Here is a 21132-nt window from a genome sequence, read left to right as displayed (position 1 = left end):
ACTAGAGCAGGTTCTTCCCATACAAGGTAAAGCCTAAGTTTTGATGATAAGTTCAAATGAGAAACCCTATCTGACCATATATCCAAGCAATATTCTCTAGTTCAGCATCAATTTTAAGAATTAAAGAGATGAATCAAAGGGACTAGTTGAATATATTTTTTCCTTGTGTTTAATTAAATAACTAATTTAACCAACATATAGTGAGTAGCTAGCCACAAAACCCATTATATTATGTACAGGAGGGATGCCGGGATAAATAAGGCAGCTTTTCTTTCCTCAAATACTCACTTGCTGGAACAACAGACATTGGAGGCTACAAAAGGTAGGAAGCTAGGAGGAGGATGAGGGTTGAGAAATTACCAGATACGATGTTCACCACTTGAGTTATGGGCACACTAAAAGCCCAGATTTTACCACTGCACAATATATGCATGTAAGAAATATGCACTCATACCTGCTAAATAAATAAGAACATTTTTTAAATATTCACTTTCCCGTTGTGGGAGGCTATATATGTGTGTGTGCGTGTGTGTGTGCACGCGTGTATGTGTGCTTGTGTGTGCATATTTTAAAACCAGAATTGTCAAAGCTAAAATAGAGTTATAAAGTAGTATTAGCAATGTCATATATTATAAAATCTTGCATAATTTAATTGATCACCACATACATTCACGTAAGCTAAAGGTACAAGCCAAAATAATAAAACTACCTACTCTAGGCATCTGCTGTCACATCACAAAGCTGTTAAGTAATGTTAGGATTTTAATTATCAAGACAGTATCACAGAAATGTTTCCCTGTATCTAAACCCATTTATACTCATTTTAACCATATTTTTATAGACACATTACCACATTTGACTAATTATTTCATATCAGAAACTCTCAATTCATTATTTCTGAACCATGTTATGAATGGAGAAGACTGAACATTTAAAAACTTTCCTAAATTTAAGATACTGCCAAATATGTAAATCTGGCCAACTCAACATGAAAGAAAAAGCCTAATTATTTGATTCTTAGCATTTATACCAACCCACACAATCCATAGTCTATGTAAAAGAAATGAGGACACAGTGAGAGGCTTACTGGAATATTAGGGAGGATATATTAACAGCCGGGCATGCTCAGCTTACCTCTGTACTGATTTATTGATGCAGTTTCAAGGTAGAAAGGTACAGAAAGGCATAGAAGGCATGGCAAGGTATTTGGCACATAATTCACTTGAAACTTTCCACTAACTCATTGCAATGATTTTTTTGGTCAAATAGTTCCTATTTTTCTCTGCTACCCTTCTGTTAACTGCTGGATTCAAGTGAAAACATAGGGAAGAAACAGTGATATCCTTTGTAGCTTTCGTGTTCAAACAGTTCTCCAAGGCTACCCAAAGATCCAACCATTGCCACATCGTTGAGTGCCTTGGGGAAAGCTCCTCCTAATTTTCTGTGATTTCTAGCTTTATCCAGGTAAATGAGATGCCAATTAGTTAAGTGTGGGAGAAGTAAGACTGTAAAATGAAAATCGAAGGAATTGATTGAAAAACACCACAAAGATACCACACGTATTTGAGGAAAAAGAGAAATCTCATTTTGCTAAAACATACCATGTGATTATTGATATCTGTTTCTTAACCACAGACTCAATAGGCCTGTGATTATAGTGTTTAAGTATACAATTTAAAGGGATTCCTTGTATTTCAGGTGTCTATGTAAGGAATGTATTTTGTTTTGTTTTTCCTCATACTAGAGAAAACCTAGGGTGTCAAAAGACAGGCACAGACAAACTGTTTTGTAAGAGCAATGGACGTTTTAAAACTGCATAAGTAATCATGGCATGCTGCAACTGGCCTTTGTGTGTGGGTAGCTAGAAAGAGGAAACAGGTCTTATCACCTTGCCTAACTAGACTGCTAGAATCTATGCTACTTCAGGGATCATTGGTTCTTTCCCACTAAGCTGGAAACATCTTGAACAGACATTATTTGTTTATTGGCATTAGGAGGTATGTAACACATGTTGGTTGAATTAATTAATATATTGTCCCTTGGGATATAGCCACTGTGGTGAAGGCTTAAAAGACTGATCAAATATATGCTCCCACCAGGCCTAAAGCAGACCCACCACCACTGTCAAACACAGAGAATGGGGCACTGACCGAAGTAGTCATTTCTATGTATCCACTTAAGAGACTCCTCTCTCAACAATGTTTTTGAAAACTCTATTCAGATTAGGTTTTTCTCACTTGTGAAGTATTTTTAATCTAGGATCTCTTATTACAGGGTGCTGTATACTTTCCCTACTACCAAGATATTCACATGCTGAAGTAGTAACATCAAAACTAACCTAAAGACTCACAATATAAAACAGTTAAGACAGTACAATAAGTAAAGTCAATGAAATGAATTATTATAGAATATACAAATTTGCTTCATCTACATATTTATGATGATGAAAACAGACAAAGAAGAGGTATTTCAAAGCACGAAAGGTTTTAAAAAATTAAGTAAAATTACAAATTACAAAATTCACATAATTATACTAAAATGCCTCTACCACAAAGGCACTCATCCCAAAGTATTGGATACTTTCCTATCTATATCTGAATAAAGAAAATGAATCTAGAAATTACAGTATTTGAGGAATAATTTAGTAATAATAATAGCTACCACTTAATTAGTCTCTACAATATGCCAAGTATTAATAGTATTTTAAGCACTTAACACAAATTAATAGTTAATTCTCACAACAGCCCTATAAAGAACTTGTATTGTCCTCATTTTACAGATGAAAAAACTGATGCTCAAAAACCTTATAATTAGTAAGTATCAGAGGCAGCATTTGAACCCAAATGCTCCAAGATCTATATTCTGTACTCTTAATAAGAACAGGCAGGGGTAAGCTGGTTCCCTTAACAAACTATGTATCCAAAAGGAACCATATGACATATTACAACCTAGCCCTATGATCATACTTAACATGGAACAAAAAATTCAATCAAAGCAGCAAATACCCCTATGACTAACCTAATAACCTCTTGGCATAAACCATTGTTTCTACTCTGAGGCTTTCCATAATTTCACAGTGTTGAGCTGTATTCTTTTTCTGTTGCTGCTGTAACAAACAACCACAAATACAATGGCTTAAAGCAGCACAAATTTATTACCTTACAATTTCAGAGGTCAGAAGTCTGAAATGGGTCTCACTGGACTAAAACCAAGGTGTGAGTGGAAAGTTTAGGACAGAATCTGTTTCCTTGCTTTTCCATACTCTGAAAGCCACCACTGGCATTCCTTGGCTTCTGGCTGCATTCCTACATCAACAAACCGTCAAGGTTGGACTGACTATCTTTCATGCTGCCTTCTCTCTTTCATTTATAAGGATCCTGGTGTTTACACTGGGCCCATGCACATAATCAGGGATAATTTCAAAGTCACCTGATTAGCAACCTTAATTCCATCTGCAACCTTAATTCTCCTCTTACCATGTAACATAATATTCTGAAGTGGCAGAGTTTAAGATGTGGGGGTCCATTATTCTGTTTACTACATAGATATACCAAGATATGTTCATGAACTTGAGGTAGAAGACAGAGTACATGATACAACAGAGGTAGAAGACAGAATACAGCCATACAGTTGGTCTAGGAATTGTTCGCAACAAACAGGTAATACAACTTTGTAAATTTATCATACTACTCTTATAAACTAGTTAAAATATGTAGCAATCCAATGCAAAAATAGAAATTTGACCAGTTGAATACAGTTGCTTACATTTATTTGAAAGAGTATAGACTAGTTATAAGAACAGTCTAGAGAAGATAGTATAGACTGGTTATAAGAACACTGAATTTTAAGTCCTTTACAAGTTATGCAGCCTTCAGCAAGACACAATGCTGAGCATCAGTTATCAGTTTTCTCATCTGCATAGTGAGGATTAAAATCCCCGACCTGCTTTAAACCAAGATTGTATGAAGGATTAAATCAGATTGAATCATGAGTGTGAAAACTTTGTGAGTGATAAGCCCTCTGCAAACAAAATATGAATGTAAAAAACCCCAATATGATCAGTTTTGTTCAAAATGTAGTATTTTTTAAAAGTACCAATGATAAAGGTAAATAACCAAAAGTATATACCTCTAGCTTTCTCGTTAATTTTAAAACCAGAATTCATGTTAGTAATAAAAATAGAATATAATTCTATTAATATTATTGAAACTTTATCATTTACTACTTTTATAATCATTTTAATGAAGGAAGTTTATATTTAGCTTCTTTTTATATACAGAGAAACTGAGACTTAGTCTCTTGACCAAGATCACACAGTATATTGGATCATGAAAACACTAGAAGCTAAAAGTATCAAGTTTAAGGTATGTCCTATTTTAGAAAATGAACAAAAACAGTAGTCATGCCAATATTACCATTCACAGTAAGATTTACTAATTGCATAAACAGCATGACTTACAACAGCTAGATGGAAGAAAGCATCATTACACACCAAGGATACTCACAGAGTAGCTCTGTTGGCACGAAGAGTCCTAGAGTCTTTGGTTCCCCAGATCACCTTGTTTCAGGTTTCACATGAAAGCATCACATCTTAAGATTGACTCCTAGAAGAATCAAAGAATATGGTAACCATCTAAATATTTTTATGCATGTTTAGAAAAATGGAAAATATATCCAACTTCATATCTGAAAGACTTAATAACATATAGCTTTCTATTGCACTGGCTGAAAATGCTATTTACTTTCTTTTAAAGCTCCAAGGTTTTATTTAAAGGCCCCTTTCGATATAAACAGATTATTTAGTTAAATTTGTTCACATCACCACTAACCCTATGTTATAATTATGGCACCTGCCTTTATTTGTGCCTGCCCTTATATTTTCTGTCCCAAGTAAAATTTCTCACGGTGTAGAGGATTTCCTGCCAAAACATCAGAGAGACTCATTTCAGTCCAGCATCTTTGGGATTTCAAACCAATAGCTTGTTTTTAACTTTTGAGTGATGTTTCCCTCCATTTTTGGTACAAAAATGTATGTGAGTGTGAGTGTGTGCATGTGTGTGTGCATGCATATGTGTGTGTGTTTATAAAGTAATATCTTGAAATTTTTTACATAAATACACTAAAATTCTATTTATATTAAATGTCTTAATTAAAAATTGAGCAAAATTTCAGTGAAGCATCTAAGGTTTAACAATACATCAGAAATATTATAAAAGTATAACCAATGTTTAATCATCAGTTCTTGTATGTTCTTTGATATGAACCTTGAAACAAGTTTTTCACTTCTCTGTCCAACTTCTTTACTTGAAAACAAAGGATATACTAGTATTTACCCCAAAAATTTGACTATTGAATTAAGCTAGTTAACATTTGTAAAATACCAATACATACAGTGTTTGGCAATGAAATGATAACAACATGAATAATAATTGCTATTATTGTTATTAATAACAATTGTTGAATGAATAATTGTTATTGATTGTAATAATTGTCATTGTTAATATTAATTAACTATTAATAACAATTAACTATTAACTCTACTCTTAAAGCTCCAAAGTTCTATTTAAAGACTCCTTTACATACAGATTATTTAGTTAAATTCATTTGCATCACCACTAACCCTATGTTATAATTATGTTACCCCATAATAGTTGATTAAAATATAATTATTAATAATGACACTAATTAATAATATTAATATTGCTACTTAATACAGTAAAAATTAGAATATATAGATGAATAAACATTAGATCCCTGCTGATTCTTTATTTTAAAAATAAGATATTTAAGTTTACAAATTCTTATATTTATCTTATTATTAAACCAATATAATCAACTTTAAGATGTAATCAAGAAAAATCAGATTGCTCTACAGTAGCATAGTGCAGTGCAAAGGTTTTTAAAGTATAAAAAATATCACATGAGTAAGGCCAAAGAAAACAGAACAGAAATAGTCTGAGGTCATTTTGATAGCACTTGTAATGTTACGTGATTTAACCAGAGAACCTTGACATTGTAGTTTAAAATGGAAGGAATTTTAGGTTGATAATCAATTGTTTACTTTGTAAACTCCAAAACTATAATAAGTAGACCATATATATACATTGTAATTTAATAAAAATTACACAAAACTTGTGAATTTTACATGCAAAATATCTCTTTATAACAATAAATTCATTTGAATTTAGAATCAATATTAAGATATACTTCACAAAATTCCCAGTATTATTATGCCACAATAATTAAACTTTATATAGTAAATATTTTTAAAACATAACATCTTACTCTTTCTGATTCAGTAACTACCACTAAAATTATATAATTTTGAATTTATTTCATGTATAGATATGGTGACAAACTGGTATTATTTGCTGTAATCCATTTTTGTCTGCGTAATTATATTTCTTACCTTGTACCTAACAAGTGAGGTCTCCCACATTTTGATTCTCATGTGAAATAAAATAATATTACTAATATTTGAGAATCATTAGTTAAGGAAGTTTTCTTTCTCTTTTTTATTTCTCAACTAAAAATTTGTTTTAACAACGTGACTTTAGATATTCCTTGGTTCTTCTCTACAACATTAGAATATTACAGTTAATTTTAGTTTACAGTATTTTGTTCTGCAAACATTTATCTTAAAGAGTGACTTTATTCTTTTAAAACAGGAGCAAACTTTAAAAGTTATGTTTGAGGGCTGATATGTAAATCATGTCTACCAAATAAAGATTTTTAAAAAAGAAAGGTAGTTGAAATGAAATAAAATGTTTTCTATTTGTTTTGGCATGCCTTTCCATATTCCAAGTAACTTTTACCTTGTACAAAAGTTAGAATACCTGACCTTCTGAAGCATGCATGTGTAAATCACAGATAAGTTCTACAAAGACTTTTACTTCTATTAAAAGGTAACTTTTGCATAATTTATTTAATATAAAACCAATAGCAAAAGTACAAGCTATATTTACTTTTCTAGAAAGGTTCATAAACTAAGAGAAATTCCTTGATCTGTTTTACTGAAAATAAAATTAACACAAATAAGAAGGAACAGGAAAGGAAAAAAAAAGGAATCTCTAGGCCTTTGGAAGGCTAGGTTAATGTCTAATTTCTCATCCAATTATCAGGCAGGAAATAACGTGGTATTTTTAATTCTGTAATTTCAAAGATCATTATTTAGGTGATTTAAATAGCCATACTTTTTAGAAAGGGCCAGCAGCTATTTCAATACTGCTATTTTAATAGAATATCCTGGGTGTCATAAAGTTCCATGTCTGGCGTAACTCATAATTAATTGACTTAAGAATTTTAGTTACAACCAAAATGCATTACCCAGGGTTCATGATCTCTTCCAACTCATGAAACAAATTTTAATCAAGACAGAAATGAAATATATTTTTGCAAAGGTGCTTATTCAAAGGGCTAGGAATGTATGATGTAATAGGGGAAATATATTACTCATGTTTACAGCTGGTTGATTATTATCTACAGAATAATAAAAGTGAAAAATTATGTCAGCTGACATATGTAATTTTATTAATTTATTTCACAAAATAAATAAATATCCTCCTAAAACAAGAGACTGTTTTAGAAACCACAGTAAATCTTAAAAGGAATATTTAAAACTATGTAAACCCACACTCAAATTTTCAGAAAATCACCAAACAATCTATTCTCTTAGGAGAGAGAGTCTCTCCCTTTAACTTAACAGCACCATCCCATCCAATCATGTTTATAAATTCTCATTAGGGCTGAAAAAAAGTTCCTTGAATAAAATATTTATTAATACCTCAAGCTCAGTTCTTGCCTTATGATAGTAGTTGGCATTAGTAATAAAGCCAAAATAACTGTGAAACCATCTACTATCTTCTTTTAAATCTTTTTGCTTTTCCCTTCCTTAAGCCCAGAAAGCATGTTTGTTTTGGAAGCAACTGGCAAACACTACAAAAGGAGAACTTAAAGTGAATGATTAATGATCAAGGCAAAAATGTAAAATCACATCAGCTGATAAGCGGCTGACTAACTCAAGGCTGAAGAATGTGAGGGCATTGCGGCAAAGCTGAAGAGTAACATTTCTTTTGCTGGCAAATGACAGGCATGAGACACCACATCATACTCTTAGATGTCCAAAAGCAAATCCATTGTTTTAAGTTTACATAACCAGCAAAGGTGATCTTTGAAAGTCACTGAAGACAGATTCTAAAAAGCCATGTTGCAAACAACTACATGTATATAACTGTAAACACTATTTACAGCTATGGTATATAGCTGTTTTCATGGTTGACATAAGAAATTCTATGGTACTCCTTAATAAGTAGTGTAACTTAAAATCTCTAAGCAAGGGTAATACAGTTCCATGAATCGAATCTAAGGAAATGGCCTACATCATCATATACTGCAAATGAGTAACAGAAACACTAGGACAATAAGCTTTGATCTCAGAACTTTAACAAAATTATTGAGTTCAGTAATCTTGTTCTCACTTCTTTGTTATAGAGACATTAACAGCCTACCCTTTTCCTAATCGAGGAAGTCAAAGATGAAAGAAAAATCAATAAACATTGAAAAAATATAATTTGTTTAGTGGTGTACTGAAAATTAACCATGAAGAGGGGCAAAGCCAAGATACACTGCAAAGGCAAATCATACCAAGCTTGTCTTGGAATGTTGCCATGCTCAGTTTATCATTTTGCTTTGAGGGAAGCATGGGTGGTTGTGAGGGGGGCTCTGCATGGGAGTAAGAGAGAAGCATAAATAGTAGCTTCTTTTAGCTACCATCTCCCCATAGCAAAATTTACATTTATCTTTCACTCTGTAAAGCAAATACTACACTAGAGCTTTTAGCCATTTTATTTTTACACACAATTAAGATGGACAAATATGATGTGGTGTTCTTAAGCATGTGCCTCAAAGGCCTACAACTAGAGGAAGTATAACTGGCCAAGGGCTCAAGCTGCTGAGCTCTGAAATCCATTGTTGAATTTGCATGGAGTCCACATTTCCCGCAGGCACCTCCCAACCCACGCCTGAGCACAGCAGAGATACCAAAGCAGACCCATTCCCGGGACATATGGGACTCCTCTGATGATCAAATTTGTCCAGGAGACTCCCAGATGCCCTTGCCTGGCAACTGTAGTTATTCAATCATTATCTTTCGGGAAAATAAGACATTGTTAATATTGACTTGTTAAAGGCCAGGTTGCTGCATAAACACCAAAAATTACACAGTGGGAAACTCAGTTTTAAGATAATTTTCAACTTCCTGATGTGGTCCCAGGATGCTGAACTATAGTGAATAGATTAGAACTACAGAGAGATAGATTTTTGTTCAATATAAGTATGGCCTCATAGTCAAAGATATCTAAAAGTAAAATGGGCACTCTAAGCCTCTTAATCACTCTTTGATAATGGTAACATCCCCATTTTACAGAAGAGGAAATACTCGGCTTGGAGAAGCCAACTTCTCAGGGGTATACAGCTTTAAGGATAGAGACAATATTCCAACTTTGATCTTGCTCACCGTTTCCACAATACCAGTTAGAATAAATATCTTTCATGAAAAGATACCAAATGCACATGCATCAGCCATAAACAGGTGGTTGGACTATGTGGTGTATAAAAACACTTCTAGTGCTAAACTTTGATGAATTGTATGCTTAGAATTCACTTCATAATACAGTATCTCCTTTATTTTGTATAAGACACACATTCTTATTTTTTCATGTCTTGTGAAACAAGTAAATCTACAGACCCAATTTAAATTTTCGTTACAGTTATTCAAGTGCTCAGGTAAGACTATGCCCTTTTAAAATTTAACAATGGAAATTAATATCATCAAGTGGGTATCTTTCCTAATAAGTAAAGCATAAATGATGATATATAAATCCTAAACAATAAATATTAAATTAATATAATGCCTTGAAAAAGTAAAATATTAGACAAATATCTATAAAATTTGTACTAATATTTTTAGAACTTTTCTTCTGGTGGGTACAGGGGATGCAGTTCCACTCTTGTAGCCCAGGCTGGAGTGCAATGGCACAATCTTGGCTCACTGCAACCTCCGCCTCCCAGGTTCAAGTGATTCTCCAGTCTCAGCTTCCCAAGTTGCTGGGATTACAGGCACCTGCCACCACGCCTACTAATTTTTGTATTTTTAGCAGAGATGAGGTTTCACCATGTTGGACAGGCTGGTCTTGAACTCCTGACCTCAGGTGATCCGCCTGCCTCAGCATCCCCAAGTGCCAGTATTACAGGTGTGAGCCACTGTGCCTGGCTTAGAATTTTTAAAGTAAAATACTATTAAGCAAGGCCACAAAACCAGAGGTATAGATCCAGTTAATATCATCCAAATTTTCCATTGATCTGACCAACAAGACTCCTGTATCAGCCCCAACCACTGCTGAACTTTGAACATTGTCATCCTCACTTAGCTCAAATAAGAATGTGGTTGAAAGTCAGGTCATGGTAGTATTTGGAAATGAAATAGCAAAACACCTTTAAACCAAAGCTCTGTTTACAAATTTAAAGCCACTAAATTCCACTGATGCCTCTTGTCTCTCACTGTCAAGGCCCAAATAAACTGCTTCCTCTAATCACTAACCTTCTTTCACAATCTCTCACTCACACAGCTATGCACTTTTTCCCATTTGGTTCATGCTCTCCACCCTACCACACTCCTTTTGATGTCCTTCTCAACCTTGTCCATTGTACACTCTATGACTACCATTTTTTAATAAACAAACTTCCTTATTCCTAACCGAGACATTATGTTGTCTCCAAATTGTTTTCTCCTTGAAAGCCTGATTTATATAAGTCATTATCTTCATATATTCAGACCAAGATAGAGGCTCAGAATAATCTTACTTCCATTTTGTGGCTTTTGTATCATTACTTTTCCACCTTCATGCAAAAAATTCTTTTTCACTTATGTTCACCAATCTGTATCACTCTGAATACTAGGACTCATCAGCTTTTAGGTCAGTCCTTCAAAATCCATTTCTCCTGATTCCAAAATCCCACCAAATCAATATTGATAATCAATACCTATGCACTGCAATAAATAATCTATCCATAGAATTCATGATCTCTACTTCAACTCTCATTTCAGAAAACCATTTCCCACTTGGATCTCATGGCCACTCTGAATGCCTCTATCACTAGAGGCTTAAACATTGATGTTCTACTTACCAATTAGTTCCCTATATTTCATGCAATCTAAAATATTTTATTTCTATCAATCCTGTTCTGGAATCCTCTTGAGACTGGTTAGTCTCTTGACATATTTTCTCCCAAACTATGAACCCTTTTTTAGCCTCACTTTTTTTTCTCTATTCAGCTGCAATGTTAATCTTCACTCAAATCCCAGTTACATTACATCATGGTAAATCTATCTTGAGAAAATTACATACCTGGATCCTCAGCTGGTTTTTGGAAAGTGGGAACAATATTTTTTCCTCATAGAAAAAAAAGGTTTAAATGTGGCAACAAAGGTAATGTACTAAGCACAATTACTAACACATCATATGTACTCAATAAATATTAATATCATCTATAATCAATCACTAACAATCTCAAGTCCCCCATGCCTATGTCTTCTTTCAACAAGAATTCTCAAAATTCCAAACTTGAAACGGACTATGCAATTATTGTACTAAATAGAGCAAAGGAAAATGGATTAATTGTATAGATTGATACCACTACATATTCATATATTTCAATTTCAGCAGGACCCCAAGGCCTGTTCTGTAAGCTCTTCACACATATCTTTGTATCTTCCTCTCCTCCATTAAAGTCCTAACATTATCCGTTATCCTTAAGTTCCCTAAATATCCTCAATCACCTCCTGCAGTTGACCTGGCTTCTTATTGTTGTTGTTCGCATTGTTGTTGAGACAAGGTCTCACTCTATCACCCAGGTTGGAGAGCAGTGGCACAATAATGGCTCACTGCAGCTTTTACCTCGCCAAGTTCAGGTGATCCTCCCACCTCAACCTCCAAAATAGCAGGGACTACAAGCACATTCCACCACATCTGGCTAATTTTCATATTTTTTTTTTTTTTTTTGTAGTGACCAAGTTTTGCAGTCACCATGTTGCCCAAGCTGATCTCAAACTCCTGGCATCAAGCAGTCCTCCCGACTAGACCTCCCAAAGTGCTAGACTTACAGGAATAAGTCACACACCCAAGTGACCTGGCTTCTTATTTAAATAAAAAATTAATGCCATCAGACCAGGCATGAACTCCCACAACATCTTCGTTACCTGTGCACACTTCTGTATCTCTATTAGTCCTTCATTCATTCTCTTCTGCTTCTGCAGTGTAAGTGGACCGCTTTCTGGTCACCAAACATTTTACCCAATGTGATCATTTCTTCATGAACTTTACAGTGTATTATTAGTACATTCTCAAGTTGCTATAAGGACATACCCAAGACAGATAATTTATAAAGGAAAGAGGTTTAATTGACTCACAGTTCCACAGGGCTGGGATGGCCTCAGGAAACTTACAATCATGGTGGAAGGGGAAGCAAACACATCCTTCATGTGGCAGCAGAAAGGAGAAGAATGAGAGCTGAACGAAGAGGGAAGTCCTTTATAAAATCATCAGATCTCATAAGAACTCACTCACTATCACAGGAACAGCACAGGGGTAAGAGCCCCCATGATTACATTACCTCCCATCAGGTCCCCTCCCATGATACATAGGGATTATGGGAACTACAGTTCAAGGTGAGATTTGGGTGGGACACAGCCAACCATATCATTCCACCCCCGGCCCCTCCCAAATCTTATGTCCTCACATTTCAAAGCACAATCATGCCCTTCCCAATAGTTCTCCAAAGTCTTAACTCATTTCAGCACTAACCCAAAAGTCCAAGTCCATAGTTTTATCTGAGACAAGCCTATAAAATCAAAAGCACATTTGTTACTTCCTAGATACAATGGGAATACAGGCATTGGGTAAATACACCCATTCGAAATGGAAGAAATTGGCCAAAACAAAGGGGCTACAGGCCCATGCAAGTCTGAAATCCACTAGGACAGTCAATAAACTTTAAAGTTCCAAAATGATCTCCTTTGACTTACTCCATGTCTCACATCTGGGTCACAATGATGCAAGAGGTGAGCTCCCATGGCCTTAAGCAGCTCTGCCCCTGTGGCTTTGCATGGTACAGCCCCCCTCCTGGCTGCTTTCATGGGTTGGAGTTGAGTGCCCGCGGCTTTTCCAGGTGTACGATGCAAGCTGTTGGTGGATCTACCATTCTGGGATCTGGGGGATGGTGGCCCTCTTCTTACAGCTTCACTAGGCAATGCCCCAATGGGGTCTCTGTGTGGGGCCTCCAACCCCACATTCATCTTCTGCACTCCCCTAACCCTAACAGAGATTCCCCATGAGAGCTCCACCCCTGCAGTAGACTTGTGCCTGGACACCAAGGCATTTCCATACATCCTCTGAAATCTAGGTGGAGGTCTCCAAACCTGAAATCTTATCCTCTATGCACCTGCAGGACCAACACCATGTGGACACTTTCAAGCCTTGGGGCTTGCACCCTCTGAAGCAATGGCTTGAGCTGTACCTTGGCCCCTTTTAGCCATGACTGGAGTGGCTGAGACACAGAGCATCAAGTCTTGAGGCTGCACACAGCAGGGCGGGTCCTGGGCCGAGCCCAAGAAATGATTTTTCCCTCCTAGGCCTCCAGACCTGTGATGGAAAGGACTGCTGTGAAGGTCTCTGACATGCCCTGGAGGCATTTTCCCCACAGTCTTGGTGATTAACATTTGGTTCCTCATTACCTATGCAAATTTCTGTAGCAAGCTTGAATTTCTCCTCAGAAAATGGATTTTTCTTTTCTATCACATTGTTAGGATGCAAATTTCCAAACTTTTATGCTCTACTTCCTTTTGAACATTTTGCCACTTAGAAATTACTACCACCAGACACCCTAAATCCTCTCCCTCAAGGTTAAATTCCACAAATCTCTACAGCAGGGGCAAAATGCTGCCGGTCTCTTTGTATAGCAAGAGTGACTTTTACTCCAGTTCCCAACAAGTTCCTCATTTCCATCTGAGACCACCTAAGCCCGGACTTCATTGTCCATATTACTATCAGCATTTTGGTCAAAGCCATTCAACAAGTCTCTATAAAGTTCCAAACTTTCCCACATTTTCCTGTCTTCTTCTGAGCCCTCCAAACTGTTCCAACCCCTGCCTGTTACCCAGTTCCAAAGTTGCTTCCACATTTTTGGAAGCAGCACCCCACTCTGTGTGGTTCTAATTTACTATATTAATCTGTTCTCATGCTGGTATAAGGACATACCCAAGACACGGTAATATATAAAGGAAAGAGACTTAATTGACTCACCATTGCACAGGGCTGGGAGGGCCTCAGGAAGCTTACAATCATGACAGAAGGGGAAGCAAACATGTCCTTCTTCACTTGGCAGCAGGAAGAAGAAGAATGTGAGCCAAGCAAAGGGGGAAGTCCCTTATAAAACCATCAAATGTTGTGACAACTCATTTACTATCATAAGAACAGCATGGAGGTAAAAGCCCCCATGATTAACTTACCCTCCCACTGGGTCTCCCCACAACATGTGGTAATTATGGGAACTACTATTCAAGATGAGATTTGGGTGGGGACATAGCCAAACCATATCAAATGGTTTTGCTATCTGATCTGACCCTATGCCACTGCTTTATTCTCTTTTAACATCATGCCTTCCCTTGCACTACATCTAATAATAACATTGAACTAATTTAACTTTCTAGCCTGAATAGATGTCAGTGCCTATTAAGAAATCCTCTAACTCATCTTTCTGTTGAGCAAGCTCCTGCTTATTCTTCAAGACCTAATTTAAGGGTTTCTCCCCTGTGAGAGTGGTACACAAGAAAGACATAAGAGATAATGAAGAGTACTAACAGGATAAGGAAATTCCAGGAAAAACAATAATAGGGAAGACAATGTCTAGAGTTGATAAATGATAACAGGTTTCAATTATGATACTGGATTTCATGCTTAACTTCTATCTTTCACATACATTTTTACTTACTTCATGAAAATCATTTCAACTACTTTCTAATAGCATTAACAAATAGAATCTCAAGCCTCTCGGGTTTGCAGATAATTACAAAAATGTCTCCAACTGTCAGGAAATTATGTTTTCTATCTGTTATAAAGAAATTTTGAAAGGGGAGGGAGGAATGAGAAGTAAAGTTACAACACACATTTGTTGGTGAGAAAATAAAAATCAAATAAACAGAACATTGACTCAGAAATTATTTTGCAATCTGAAATTAGTTAAGTACCAGTTATTTATGTTATTATATTACAGGTACAAGGTAACTTCTAAAACTAAAACGTAAGACTTTATAACTGTTTTCAGTTTTTTTTTTGTTTGTTTCTGAGAAAGAGTCTCACTCTGTTGCCCAGACTGGAGTGCATTTTCTTGGCTTACTGTAGTTTCCACCTCCCAGGCTCAAGCGAGTCTCGTGCCTCAGCCTCCATGTAGCTGAGATTACAGGCATGCACCAACATGCTTGGCTAATTTTTGTATTTTTAGTAGAAATGGGATTTCACTATGTTGACCAGGCTTGTCTCGAACTCCAGACATCAATTAATCCACCTGCCTCAGTCTCCCAAAGTGCTGGGACTACAGTCATGAGCTACTGTGCCTGGCCAAGACTTTATAACTTTCGATGTGCACTAAAGTCAGGGTCTAGGTTGTTGTTAACATCGGCAAAGTTTCACACAGTTTTGCTTTACTTTGTTTGTGTTTTTTTTGTTTTTTATTTACTTTGACCACCCAGCTTTATTAAGTTCTGAATGAAATAAATTCTCCTGTTATATTACTATTTTGATTTTATGCCAAATGTTATCAATATCTTAAGCCTAATATTCAAACTTATCAAATGTCATATCCATATTTCCAATTGAAAATCTGCCATATGCTCAGAGTTGCAGCAGGACAGATACTGCTATTTAAAGGGCAACCTAAGAATTATCTCCATGGATAATTATGCTCTTTTGTGAACTGATGTAGGTCATTGTTGAAATAGTTTCAAAGTCACCCTCCAAAACTGAAATACAGATGTGACATTTGGTAAATTTTCAGAACCTATTGAAGTGTAATACCATGATTTTCTTCAAGAATACCACACAGTTTGCCAAAATTCTCTCTGTGCTGTGAAAAGGCTGCTAGAAGACCAATGTTTTCAAACTGTTCAGCTTGATTACACTGGGGTGGTACCATTTATCTAAAGCTATTTTAAGCATCTTCTTGAATTACAGTAAGCTATATTGTAAATCTAATTACATTTGCCCACAGGGAAGTAAGTACATAAGAAGCCTGCTCTGTAATCTACTTAATAAAAGGCACTCCAGTTTTCTTCACAGCATTTATCAAAAATTGTCATTATACAGTTGTTCATATTTCTAATGCCAGTCTCTTCCACTGTAACTTCCATGAGGATATATGGATGTGTTACATATGTAGTACCTAGCAGTGCCTAGAGGGCCAATAAATGTTTGATGACTGAATAAACAAATGAATAACCATGTAAGAGACAACTAGATTTATAGACATGTATACTTACCACTTTCAACTTGCGCAGAAAACTTTTATGTATATTAGAGACTCTTGGGGTCATACTGCAGAGTAGTGTAAGTACAGTTTTTCAATTCAAATGGAATGGATTTAATGTCAGAACTGTTATTTAATAGTTCTATGATCAAAGACAATTGGATTGAGCTTTCTTACCCTCTGTTTCCTCAACTGTAGAATGTGAATAATTACATTGGAGTAAGTATTAAAGTTAATGCAAATGAAAGTATGTATGCAACATAGTCCGTGGCAGAAAGTAAAGTCTAAATCAAGGAAGTAATATCATTTACTAATATTTTATACAGAATCTAAGTGAATTATATTAATCTAAATTAATTATCCAAGTGCTTTTAAAAATTGACAACATAAACGTCTTCTGAGGATATGCTGGCAGTGATAACTCATCAATAATTTATGGCTGTAAAATAAACTTTCCAACATCCTTTGTGCCTGTATTCCCAATTACTATAAGGTTTTTCAACAAGTTACTTTCAACTAAGTTTCAGAATTCTTTACTCTGTGCACAATTTCCAAATTCTTCACAACAATTATGGAATCTATCTCTACTGAACTCCATAAAGACAATCTTAATAGATGGTTACTCAATTCTCTAGTCTACATTGCATGTTCTTCCTCAAGCAATTTTTATTTCATTATTGCCCATTCATTCTATAACTCTGACTACGATCACAGGGGGAAAAGCCATCATCACTGAATCGTGCTCTCCCTTCTGGACTATACCTTCCTTGACGCTCTATCCTCTGCATGAAGAATCAGATCCATCTTCATTCTTAACTTTTATTCATCCACTAATCCGATGTAAATTTACTGTGCACTGTCTATAAGACACGTACTGTGTTATACTTCAGAGTTACAAAGAGTAACACATAAAATCCTGAGTATCAAAAAGGTCACATTCTAATAGGAAATGCAAATGAAGAAACATAATTATGAAAAATATGGTAAGCGAAATAAATATGTGCATGATTTTATGGGAACACTAAGAAAGGATATCTAATCACCCTGGAGTGAATGAAGGGCAGAAATAGGTTCCAGAAGAAAAGAATGGTTAGAATAATTCTTAAAGGATAAGGAGGAATCAATGGGCTCAAAGGACTATAGGTAAGGAATTCCAAGCCTGAGGGTCAGAACGAAGCACGGAAACAAAGGATGATGAATCTGTACAGGAAATGCTAACAGAGCAATTCATTTTGAAACACTTGTTAGATCATCTGTGCAGTTCACAAACTTTGTCTCCAGAATGTAAATGTATAAGAAAGGACTTAATTTAGATTGTGTTTAAATTAAAATGAATTAGCATTATAATGTTTTTAATTGATACTTTTTTGTAACACTATATAAAACAGTATTAGGAAACATATGGTTTGCTAGATGCTACTCAGTGTTTCAGGGCACATGGATACAGTTTTGATATTCCGAAACGGTGAAGTATTACCACTATTATACATCTTCCCACCAAGGACAAACTCTACACTGCCTTATTAATGACATCTAGGAAAGGGCCACAAAGACATTCTATGAAAGGAAGTGACACACATTGAAAAGTACAATGAATAATGGTTCTTTAAGCCCTAGACTGTAGACAAGCAACAGAATTGGCTCCCTTCATTCACTAATGGAAAAAGTAAAAAACAGTGACATCCAATAATGTTAAGCAACTCTCCCCAAATTAGAAATATCCATGTAAAATGGCTCCCTTCAATGTAAATATTAGAAAAGTTACAACGGCAATATTTTGTACAACATACTAATTTTGTTCCTATGATGATACATGCTAAAAAAAAAAATAGGCCTAGAAACGATTGCACAATTATCAAATATATTTGGACGCATCAAAAAAACGTGGCTTATAAATTAACTATTTTTATATCCCATCAAAGCAGAAACTTCACTTTTCGTTCAGCACGGTAACCCCACCAAAAGCAAAGTAAGTTCTAAGAACTGTTTTTGAATGAATGAGTAAATGAACGTGTACCATGTATAAGAATGACTCTGGAGAATTTGGCAGTAAATGAACACAAAATGTCTCTGCCGTAGTAGGGAATACAAACACATTAAAAAGATTGCTTGGTATCAATTAAATTTAAAAAGGATTATAAGAATAAGACATAGTGGAAATTGGTTCTTTAGCTTATGTGACAAAGGAGGCCTCTGGGATGGAAGAGTTGGTGATAGGATAGAGATTAACCTAGGTAACTACTTTGTATGTGCTATTTCATCATTTCTCACTACACCATTTCCTGGCAGCTATTACATCTCCAATTTATAAAGCTTAAAGAGTTAAATAAGATTTTTAAACAATATGTATATGTAGACATATAAATATATATATATATATTTTTAAATTTTCTATACAAATGTTGCCTTCAGGGTTTTGTTCAACTAGAAACCTTTTTAAGCGTTCAATTTGACCACATAAGTCATTTTTTATACATGTAGTTCCTCTGGAAAAAAACCTATACAAAATAAGTTTTAAAATTCTTAAGGGAACTTTGGCGAAACACCAAAATATTTTCTTTTTTTAATGTTTTGGAAAATACATTTAGAGTATCAGACTCTTTATGAGGTTTCCAAGATGAAGGATGGGTATTTTCAGTTGTTAATACATGGCAGCACTTGTTTTTGATAGGGGCTGTGAACAACTTTCATTGCAGCTGTCAATCAAATGGTAAAAAAGGAAAAAATCATTGCAAAAAAGTCTTACACAATTGCAAACACATGGGATGATAAATGGTTTTAGTAGTAAACTGTGGCATGGATCCTCTTGTTATCTGGATAGATAGAATTCAAGACTATTTTAGGAAAAGCATTACTTTTTTTTCAGAATGTCATGTATTTAATTTCTCGTAGCAAGCAAAAATAACAATCCTAATGTTTGGAAAAGTGGAATTCTAAATTATTTTTTCTCTGAGGGGGGCATAAAGTTCAAGTTAACCCAAGATTTAATTTTAAATGATAAAACAGGGACATTCGCCAAAATTTAAATAGGACATATAAGTTCTAATCATGAAATGTCCCCCAAAAGTCAAATATTAAAAACATAAGAGTAAACTGCAAATTCCCTTTTGTTCTGCTTACTAATTGTGTTAAGTCTAATGTCTTCTTTGTTTCTAGCAACATTCCTGAGTTTCCTTACAACCATTTAAATTTGTCATGTGGCTGGGCAACAGTTACAACTGTTAATGCTGCTCCAGGTACTGGGAAGATGACGTGCCTAGAGGGAACATGGAGGTTCTGTACCCCCACCCACACCATGTTCTGTGCATCTCTTCCATGTGACTATGTCTGAGTTACATCCTTTATAATAAACTGGTAACTATAAGGAAATGTTCCCTTGAGTTCTGTGAGCTGTTCTAACAAATTATTGAACCTGAGGAAGGACTTGGAATCCCCAATTTGTGGCCATGTTGGACAGAAGTTGTGGGAGATTTGGAGACATACATGTGATTGGCATCTGAAGTATAGAAATGTATTGTAAGACTGAGTCTTTAACCTGTGGAGTCTGCACTAACTCTGGGTCATTAGTATAAGAACTGAGTTAAATTGTAAGATACCCAGTCTTACTAGACAAAATTGGAGAATGGTAGGCAAAGGAAAAAGTATCACGTATTTGGTGTCAGAAGGGTTGTGTGTGTGTGTAGATAAACAGTAGTTGGCCAGGTATGCTGGCTCATGCCTGTAATCCTGGTACTTTGGGAGGCCAAGATGGGAGAATTACTTGAGTCCAGGAGTTAAGACTAGCTTGGGCAATAATGGGACACCCCCATTCCTACAAAAGATACAAAAAAAGTAGCCAGGTATAGTAGCTTGCATCTCTCCTCCCAGCTACTTGGGAGGCTGAGGTGGGAGGATAGCTTGAGCCCAGGAGTCAGAGGCTGCAGTGAGCTTTGATTGTACCGCTCTACTCTCTAACCTGGGCAACAGAGCGAGATCCAGTCTCAAAAACCAGAATGACAAAAAAGAAGCAGTGGTTTTCATTTTTCCTTTTAATCACTTTGATTATACAGCATGACTTCAACCCCCTCATTGTTACAAAGAGTTTTATATTGCAGTTTTAGGTTGCCTTTGTGTTTGTTTTATTGCTTATAAACAGTAATATCTGTAAAAACATTATAAGGGGAGAAATAAGAAAGGAGCAAAACAACGCACTGTTTTGTATCAAACAAAATTGATGGTGTAAACTAAAAAATGATTTTCAAAATAGAGAAGGATAAAGCCAAAGAATGATGGTAACAATTACAAGATGGTTATGAAAAATTAGCTCTCAACTTCTAAAATAGGTGTTGAAATTGCTAAAAAAAAAAAAAAAAAAAAAAAAAAAAAAGCCACTTTGAAAAAATATAATCAATGAAGTTTTAAAGGGTTATTCAAGTCAAAAGCCCATCACCCAAAAAGATTATATGGTTTGCTCATGCATGTATTACTCAGTTTATATTTCCCAATGAAAGATAAAAACTGAATAGGATTGCAGCTATTAAATTAAAATGTAATGTTTACAAACTATTCTAGCTCAAA

General features: G+C 35.3%; 1 protein-coding gene across 3 annotated transcripts in view; it reads right to left on the bottom strand.

Moving 5' to 3' along the window:
• SLC16A7 (solute carrier family 16 member 7) overlaps positions 1-21132 on the bottom strand; it is a 183877-nt gene that overhangs the window by 118620 nt on the left and 44125 nt on the right. For all 3 annotated transcript variants that reach the window (XM_008003863.3, XM_073020905.1, XM_008003865.3), the window contains exon 2: positions 4506-4604. The gene's annotated coding sequence lies outside the window, so the exon portion shown is untranslated. The remainder of the gene's footprint in view (positions 1-4505; positions 4605-21132) is intronic.

This window comes from Chlorocebus sabaeus, chromosome 11 (assembly GCF_047675955.1).
Source record: "Chlorocebus sabaeus isolate Y175 chromosome 11, mChlSab1.0.hap1, whole genome shotgun sequence".
Taxonomy (NCBI): domain Eukaryota; kingdom Metazoa; phylum Chordata; class Mammalia; order Primates; family Cercopithecidae; genus Chlorocebus; species Chlorocebus sabaeus.
Note: the sequence above shows the minus strand (reverse complement) of the source record. Positions and strands in the feature narration are given on the sequence as shown.